The 10,869-nt window shown below is 32.2% G+C and overlaps 1 long non-coding RNA gene across 1 annotated transcript; it reads left to right on the forward strand.

The window, feature by feature from the left end:
* The first annotated feature begins 776 nt into the window (after positions 1–776).
* Positions 777–4,523, forward strand: LOC140679861 (uncharacterized). Its single transcript, XR_012051189.1, has 2 exons — positions 777–3,094; positions 3,319–4,523. It is a non-coding gene; the product is annotated as an uncharacterized lncRNA (long non-coding RNA).
* The last annotated feature ends 6,346 nt before the right edge of the window (positions 4,524–10,869 follow it).

The raw sequence follows: 10,869 nt of genomic DNA on the forward strand, positions 1-10,869 counted from the left end.
CTCTTCTTGCCTTATTTGTATTTGACTTTATTAAATGTTTGGGTAGAATTTTATCAAACAAAACAACTTTTCTTTGAAGTAATATTTAACTTTATCACAGCCGTTTTATTTTATCTATTTTATGGAGGAATGTAGTTACTCATAGAACTGGCACCCAATGGTATTAAAAAGTACGGACACTCCCGTTTCAAGGAAATACGTTTTCAACCTGCGGTGAGCAAACTCGCCCAAAAAATAAAATGTTCAGTGTCTCTGTCGGTGTTCTGTGAAAACTATTTGTTGAGTACAAAACATTACGGCCCTTACCGAGGAAAAAAATCCATAAACTAGCAGCACCGTTTTATAAGTCGCTAAGTTCAAAGCGTGGGGGGAAAGTAGCGGCATATAGTCCGGAAAATACAGTATGTTACATTTACATTAGTGCTTATTTTGTTCACAGGTAATGTCAACCATTCAATATTATTATTGTCAAATGCTCACAACTTTGTCCATACAGACTATTGCATGCTTTTGACTATATATATAAATATATATATTATATATATATATAAATATATATATATATAAATATATATATTATATAAATATATATATATTATATAAATATATATATATTATATAAATATATATATATATTATATAAATATATATATATATAAATATATATATTATATATATATATATATATATAAATATATATATTATATATATATATACATATATATATACATATATATATATATATATATATATATATATCTGCAGTCGGACATGGGCATTACATTTGTTTTAAGTTGCATTAAAAAGCATAACATTTGATCTACTGCATTTGTAACAGTGAAAATGTATTTATGGCAGGCCTCCACAAATAAATGCATTTGTGGCAATTCAAATGTATTTTTGGCAGGCTGCAATAAATAAATATAAATGCATTTGTGGCAGTGAAAACGTATTTTGGCAGGCCATGACAAATAAACGTATTTGTGGCAGTTCAAATGTGTTTTTGGCAGGCCACCACAAATAAATATATTTGTGGCAGTTGAAATGTATTCATGGCAGGCCACCACAAATATATTTGTGGCAACTCAAATGTATTCATGGCAGGCCACCACAAATACATTTATTAGTGGCAGTTCAAATGCATTCATGGCAGGCCACCACAAATAAATGCCTTTGTGGCATATTTAATGTATTCATGGCAGGTCACCACAAATATATTTGAGGCAATTCAAATGTATTCATGGCAGGCCACCACAAATACATTTATTAGTGGCAGTTCAAATGCATTCATGGCAGGCCACAACAAATAAATGCCTTTGTGGCATATTTAATGTATTCATGGCAGGCCACCACAAATATATTTGTAGCAATTCAAATGTATTCATGGCAGGCCACCACCACAAATACATTTATTTGTGGCAGTTCAAATGCATTCATGGCAGGCCACCACAAATAAATGCCTTTGTGGCATATTTAATGTATTCATGGCAGGCCTCCACAAATAAACGTATTTGTGGCAGTTCAAATGTATTCATAGCAGGCCACCACAAATATATTTGTGGTAATTGAAATGTATTCATGGCAGGCCGCGACAATTAAATGTATTTGTGGCAGGCCGCAACAAATACATTTGTTTGTGGCAGTTCAAATGCATTCATGGCAGGCCACAACAAATAAATGCCTTTGTGGCAGATTAAATGTAATCATACCAGGCCGCCACAAATAAGTGTATTAGTGGCAGTTCAAATGCATTTAAATGTATTAGTGGCAGTTCAAATGTATTCATGGCAGGCCACAACAAATGTATTTGTGGCAGTTCAAATGTAATCATACCAGGCTGTAACAAATAAATGTATTAGTGGCAGTTCAAATGCATTTAAATGTATTAGTGGCAGTTCAAATGTATTCATGGCAGGCCACCACAAATGTATTTGTGGCAGTTCAAATGTACTCATGGCCGGCCACAACAAATAAATGTATTTGTGGCAGTTCAAATGTATTCATGGCAGGCCACTACAAATACATTTATTTGTGGCAGTTCAAATGCATTCATGGCAGGCCACCACAAATAAATGCTTTTGTAGCAGATTAAATGTATTCATAGCAGGCCACCACAAATAAATGTTTTTGTGGCAGTTCAAATGTATTCATTGCAGGCCAACACAAATAAATGTATGTGTGGCAGTTCAAATGTATTCATGGCAGGCCGCTAAAAATAAATGCCTTTGTGGCAGTTCAAATGTATTCATGGCAGGCCACTACAAATACATGTATTTGTGGCAGGTTAAATGCATCTATAGCAGGCTGCCACAAATAAATGTATATGTGGCAGTTCAAATGTATTGATGGCAGGCCATGACAAATAAATGCCTTTGTGGCAGATTAAATGTATTCCTAGCAGGCCGCGACAAATAAATGCCTTTGTGGCAGTTCAAATGTATTCATGGAAGTCGCCACAAATACATGCCTTTGTGGAAGTTCAAATGTAATCATAGGCCACCACAAATAAATGCCTTTGTGGCAGATTAAATGTAATCACGGCAGGTGACCACACATAAATGTATTTGTGGCAGTTCAAATGTATTCATGACAGGCCACTACATATAAATATATTTGTGGCAGTTCTAATATATTCATGACAGGCCACTACATATAAATATATTTGTGGCAGTTCAAATGTATTCATAGCAGGCCACCACAAATAAATGCCTTTGTGGCAGTTCAAATGTATTCATGACAGGCCGCACCAAATAAATGTCTTCATGGCAGGCCACCACAAATAAATTTCTTCATGGCAGGTCACCACAAATGTATTCATGGCAGGCCACCACAAATAAATGCCTTTGTGGAAGTTCAAATGTCTTCATGGCAGGCCACCACAAATAAATGCCTTTGTGGAAGTTCAAATGTCTTCATGGCAGGCCACCACAAATAAATGTATTCATGGCAGGCCACCACAAATAAATGTATTCAGGGCAGGCGACGGCAAATAAATGTATTCATGGCAGGCCAACACAAATAAAAATCTTCATGGCAGGCCACCACAAATAAATGTCTTCATGGCAGGCCACACAAATGAATGTATTCATGGCAGGCCACCACAAATGTATTCATGGTGGGCCACCACAAATAAATGTATTCGTGGCAGGCCACCACAAATAAATGTATTAATGGCAGGCCACCACAAATAAATGTTTTCATGGCGGGCCACCACAAATAAATGTATTCATGGCAGGCCAACACAAATGTATTCATGGTAGGCCACCACAAATAAATGTATTCATGGCGGGCCACCACAAATAAATGTATTCATGGCAGGCCAACACAAATAAATGTCTTCATGGCGGGCCACCACAAATAAATGTATTCATGGCGGGCCACCACAAATAAATGTATTCATGGCAGGCCAACACAAATAAATGTCTTCATGGCGGGCCACCACAAATAAATGTATTCATGGCGGGCCACCACAAATAAATGTATTCATGGCGGGCCACCACAAATAAATGTATTCATGGCAGGCCACCACAAATAAATGTATTCATGGCGGGCCACCACAAATAAATGTATTCATGGCGGGCCACCACAAATAAATGTCTTCATGGCAGGCCACCACAAATAAATGTATTCATGGCGGGCCACCACAAATAAATGTCTTCATGGCGGGCCACCACAAATAAATGTCTTCATGGCGGGCCACCACAAATAAATGTATTCATGGCGGGCCACCACAAATAAATGTATTCATGGCGGGCCACCACAAATAAATGTATTCATGGCGGGCCACCACAAATAAATGTATTCATGGCAGGCCACCACAAATAAATGTATTCATGGCGGGCCACCACAAATAAATGTATTCATGGCGGGCCACCACAAATAAATGTCTTCATGGCAGGCCACCACAAATAAATGTATTCATGGCGGGCCACCACAAATAAATGTCTTCATGGCGGGCCACCACAAATAAATGTCTTCATGGCGGGCCACCACAAATAAATGTATTCATGGCGGGCCACCACAAATAAATGTATTCATGGCGGGCCACCACAAATAAATGTATTCATGGCAGGCCACCACAAATGTATTCATGGCGGGCCACTACAAATAAATGTCTTCATGGCGGGCCACCACAAATAAATGTCTTCATGGCGGGCCACCACAAATAAATGTATTCATGGCGGGCCAAATGTATAGGAAAGTGCTCCAAAGAGGTATATAGTGTGATGATGTTGACAGTACAGATGGTAAAGTCAAAGGCTAAACGGGGTGATGGCTGCCACACATCATAGCTGCAAGGTCAGTGGCAGCACTTTGGACACGCCTGCTTTGAAAGGTGAATATTTGATACCTTGAAGTATTTCCAGTCCCGCTCTCCTCTCACCACACAACAGTCTTCCACTCCGGGAAGAGAAAGGGGAGGGTTGCCGTGGCAACCGTTAAGGAGCAGGGAGAGTCTTGGAAGAGACTCTCGGAGTTTTCTAGAAAGTGTGAATGTGTGATCAATAAAGACTGAAATGTGACAGCAGACCTTTTCTTTCACAGCAGGTGGGATTTATTTGCAGCCTCCTAGTGGACATGATGGAGGCTCTTTGACAAGGTAAAGTTAAAGAGTGGACGTGATGGAGGCTCTTTGACAAGGTGAAGTTAAAGAGTGGACATGATGGAGGGGAGGGAGAGGCTCTTTGACAAGGTGAAGTTAAAGAGTGGACATGATGGAGGGGAGGGGGAGGCTCTTTGACAAGGTGAAGTTAAAGAGTGGATGTGATGGAGGCTCTTTGACAAGGTGAAGTTAAAGAGTGGACGTGATGGAGGCTCTTTGACAAGGTGAAGTTAAAGAGTGTACGTGATGGCGGGGAGGGAGAGGCTCTTTCACAAGGTGACGTTAAAGAGTGGACAGAGAGGCTCTTTGACCAGGTGCATCTTTGTGGCAGCAGCTGCAGTGACACTGTAGGCTACATAGATGGCCACTAGGGGGCAGGGCAATAATCAATATACACGGCTCTGAATGGGAAAAGGAAAAGTGCTAAAGCAGTAAAAATATTGAACAATCCATCAATTTTCTACCGCGTGTCCCTTTCGGGGTCGCGGGGGCTGGCTGGAGCCTATCCCAGCTGCACTCAGGTGGAAGGCGGAGTACACCCAGGACAAGTCACCACCTCATCGCAGGGTCAATAAAATCTAAATAAATACACATGTAAACATGATTACATCATGCAGCATTCACTAGTCGGCAAACAGCAAAAACATACATATTTGTACACACACACATTATGTATTTATATACACATACATAGTTTATACACATACATACATATATAAATATATATACACAAACATACACATACGTATATACTGTATATATACATACATACATATGCATATATACACATGCAAACATATATACATATTTATGTGGGAGTAAATATACATATGTACATTTCTATGTGAGTGTGTAGACATGTCAACATATGCAAGTATATATACATATACTATATAAATTATATACATACACATGTATATAAACATACTATATCAATTTAGATATATATGTGTATTGATACATACATACATATACATATATACAGTATATATACATACATTTTTATGTGGGAGTGTATATACATATACTATATAAATGTATATATATATATATATATATATACATACATACATGCATTGATACATATATACATATACAATCATATATACATACATATATATTTTTATGTGGGAGTGTATGTACATGTGTAAATATATATATAAGTATATACACATATACTATATAAATGTATATATACACATATGTGTACAGTATATATACAGTATATGTATATATACATACATACTATATACTAGACTAATATTAATTCTAGCATGAATAATTATATTTATTGTATTCTACTTTACAAATGTGAAACTTGAGAAAATAACTATTCTAGCAAGACATTTTGGTTTTCGCCCCACATAGAAAATCTTATTTGAAGAGATAAAGATATATATATATATATATATATATATATATATATATATATATATATATATATATATATATATATATATATATATATATATAATGGAATCTATTAAAAACCAACGCTCAAAGATAAACCTACATGTAGTTATCCTTGCGGCCACCAGAGGGCGCCACACGACCGGCGGCTTCATGGACGCATGGGACGTTCGGCACCCCGGGTGATGACGTCACCATCCGTGCCAGGCCGCAGCGAGGAGGAAAGAGTGACAGCCCCTCCAACACTAACACTTTTATACCGCAGCCATCTTGCTTGCAAATAAAAACTACATAAAACCTGACAAAAGACGCCGTTTTTGGACGCATTTCAGACAACATTTCAATGTTACTTGTTGACCTCTCAGTGCATGGTGCATAGACAAATAACTACACAGTGTGTGTGTGTGTGTGTGTGTGTGTGTGTGTGTGTGTGTGTGTGTGTGTGTGTGTGTGTGTGTGTGTGTGTGTGTGTGTGTGTGTGTGTGTGTAGGGGGGCTGTGTGTGTGCAGGGTTATGTCACATAGCAGGGCGGGGGGCTGGTGCTTATATGCTTATATAAGTGTGCGTGTGGATTAGTGTAAGCTGCAGTCATGGAGCTGAAAGGGTTAAAAGCAAAACGCTGACTAATGGTTATGTGGAGCAAAGCAGCAAAAATATGGATTCAAATCCTCAGCTGGCCATGCACTCACTAAATAAACACTAAATAAACACTCACTAAATAAACACTCACTAAATAAACACTAAATAAACACTCACTAAATAAACATTAAATAAACACTAAATAAACACTCACTAAATAACACTCACTAAATAAACACTAAATAAACACTAAATAAACACTAAAAAAACACTCACTAAATAAACACTAAATAAACACTAAATAAACACTCACTAAATAAACACTAAAAAAACACTCACTAAATAAACACTAAAAAAACACTCACTAAATAAACACTAAATAAACACTCACTAAATAAACACTAAATAAACACTCACTAAATAAACACTAAAAAAACACTCACTAAATAAACACTAAAAAAACACTCACTAAATAAACACTAAATAAACACTCACTAAATAAACACTAAATAAACACTCACTAAATAAACACTAAAAAAACACTCACTAAATAAACACTAAATAAACACTCACTAAATAAACACTAAATAAATAAACACTAAATAAACACTCACTAAATAAACACTAAAAAAACACTCACTAAATAAACAGTAAAAAAAAACACTCACTAAATAAACACTCACTAAATAAACAGTAAAAAAACACTCACTAAATAAACACTAAATAAACACTCAAAACACTAAATAAACACTAAAAAAACACTCACTAAATAAACACTAAAAAAACACTCACTAAATAAACAGTAAAAAAACACTCACTAAATAAACACTAAATAAACACTCACTAAATAAACACTCACTAAATAAACACTAAATAAACATTAAAAAAACACTCACTAAATAAACAGTAAAAAAACACTAACTAAATAAACACTAAATAAATATTAAAAAAACACTCACTAAATAAACACTAAATAAACACTAAAAAAATACTCACTAAATAAACAGTAAAAAAACACTCACTAAATAAACACTAAATAAACACTCACTAAATAAACACTAAATAAACACTCACTAAATAAACAGTAAAAAAACACTCACTAAATAAACACTAAATAAACACTCACTAAATAAACACTAAATAAACACTCACTAAATAAACACTAAAAAAAACACTCACTAAATAAACACTAAAAAAACACTCACTAAATAAACACTAAAAAAAACACTCACTAAATAAACACTCACTAAATAAACACTAAATAAACACTCACTAAATAAACACTAAATAAACACTAAAAAAACACTCACTAAATAAACACTAAATAAAAACTCACTAAATAAACACTAAAAAAAACACTCACTAAATAAACACTAAATAAACACTCACTAAATAAACACTAAATAAACACTCACTAAATAAACACTCACTAAATAAACACTAAAACACTCACTAAATAAACACTAAAAAAAACACTCACTAACACTAAAAAAACACTCACTAAATAAACACTAAAAAAACACTCACTAAATAAACACTAAAAAAACACTCACTAAATAAACACTAAATAAACACTCACTAAATAAACACTAAAAAAACACTCACTAAATAAACAGTAAAAAAACACTCACTAAATAAACACTCACTAAACACTCACTAAATAAACACTAAATAAACATTAAAAAAACACTAAATAAACAGTAAAAAAACACTAACTAAATAAACACTAAATAAATATTAAAAAACACTCACTAAATAAACAGTAAAAAAACACTCACTAAATAAACAGTAAAAAAACACTCACTAAATAAACACTAAATAAACACTAAAAAAACACTCACTAAATAAACACTAAAAAAACACTCACTAAATAAACACTAAATAAACACTAAAAAAACACTCACTAAATAAACACTAAAAAAAACACTCACTAAATAAACACTAAATAAACACTCACTAAATAAACACTAAATAAACACTCACTAAATAAACACTCACTAAATAAACACTAAAACACTCACTAAATAAACACAAAAAAAACACTCACTAACACTAAAAAAACACTCACTAAATAAACACTAAAAAAACACTCACTAAAAAAACACTCACTAAATAAACACTAAATAAACACTCACTAAATAAACAGTAAAAAAACACTCACTAAATAAACACTAAATAAACACTCACTAAATAAACACTAAATAAACACTCACTAAATAAACACTAAAAAAACACTCACTAAATAAACACTAAAAAAAACACTCACTAAATAAACAGTAAAAAAAAACACTCACTAAATAAACACTAAAAAAACACTCACTAAATAAACAGTAAAAAAACACTCACTAAATAAACACTCACTAAATAAACACTAAATAAACACTCACTAAATAAACAGTAAAAAAACACTCACTAAATAAACACTCACTAAATAAACACTAAATAAACACTCACTAAATAAACAGTAAAAAAACACTCACTAAATAAACACTAAATAAAAACTCACTAAATAAACACTAAATAAACACTCACTAAATAAACACTAAAAAAACACTCACTAAATAAACACTAAAAAAAACACTCACTAAATAAACACTAAACACTCACTAAATAAACACTCACTAAATAAACACTAAATAAACACTCACTAAATAAACACTAAATAAACACTCACTAAATAAACACTAAAAAAACACTCACTAAATAAACACTCACTAAATAAACACTCACTAAATAACACTCACTAAATAACACTCACTAAATAAACACTAAATAAACACTAAATAAACACTAAAAAAACACTCACTAAATAAACACTAAATAAACACTCACTAAATAAACACTAAAAAAACACTCACTAAATAAACACTAAAAAAAACACTCACTAAATAAACAGTAAAAAAACACATTAAATAAACACTAAATAAACACTCACTAAATAAACACTAAAAAAACACTCACTAAATAAACACTAAAAAAACACTCACTAAATAAACACTAAATAAACACTCACTAAATAAACACTAAATAAACACTCACTAAATAAACACTAAAAAAACACTCACTAAATAAACACTAAATAAACACTCACTAAATAAACACTAAATAAATAAACACTAAATAAACACTCACTAAATAAACACTAAAAAAACACTCACTAAATAAACAGTAAAAAAAAACACTCACTAAATAAACACTCACTAAATAAACAGTAAAAAAACACTCACTAAATAAACACTAAATAAACACTCAAAACACTAAATAAACACTAAAAAAACACTCACTAAATAAACACTAAAAAAACACTCACTAAATAAACAGTAAAAAAACACTCACTAAATAAACACTAAATAAACACTCACTAAATAAACACTCACTAAATAAACACTAAATAAACATTAAAAAAACACTCACTAAATAAACAGTAAAAAAACACTAACTAAATAAACACTAAATAAATATTAAAAAAACACTCACTAAATAAACACTAAATAAACACTAAAAAAATACTCACTAAATAAACAGTAAAAAAACACTCACTAAATAAACACTAAATAAACACTCACTAAATAAACACTAAATAAACACTCACTAAATAAACAGTAAAAAAACACTCACTAAATAAACACTAAATAAACACTCACTAAATAAACACTAAATAAACACTCACTAAATAAACACTAAAAAAAACACTCACTAAATAAACACTAAAAAAACACTCACTAAATAAACACTAAAAAAAACACTCACTAAATAAACACTCACTAAATAAACACTAAATAAACACTCACTAAATAAACACTAAATAAACACTAAAAAAACACTCACTAAATAAACACTAAATAAAAACTCACTAAATAAACACTAAAAAAAACACTCACTAAATAAACACTAAATAAACACTCACTAAATAAACACTAAATAAACACTCACTAAATAAACACTCACTAAATAAACACTAAAACACTCACTAAATAAACACTAAAAAAAACACTCACTAACACTAAAAAAACACTCACTAAATAAACACTAAAAAAACACTCACTAAATAAACACTAAAAAAACACTCACTAAATAAACACTAAATAAACACTCACTAAATAAACACTAAAAAAACACTCACTAAATAAACAGTAAAAAAACACTCACTAAATAAACACTCACTAAATAAACACTAAAAAAACACTCACTAAATAAACAGTAAAAAAACACTCACTAAATAAACACTCACTAAACACTCACTAAATAAACACTAAATAAACATTAAAAAAACACTA

This window comes from Nerophis lumbriciformis, linkage group LG26 (genome assembly GCF_033978685.3).
Source record: "Nerophis lumbriciformis linkage group LG26, RoL_Nlum_v2.1, whole genome shotgun sequence".
NCBI classification, from domain to species: domain Eukaryota; kingdom Metazoa; phylum Chordata; class Actinopteri; order Syngnathiformes; family Syngnathidae; genus Nerophis; species Nerophis lumbriciformis.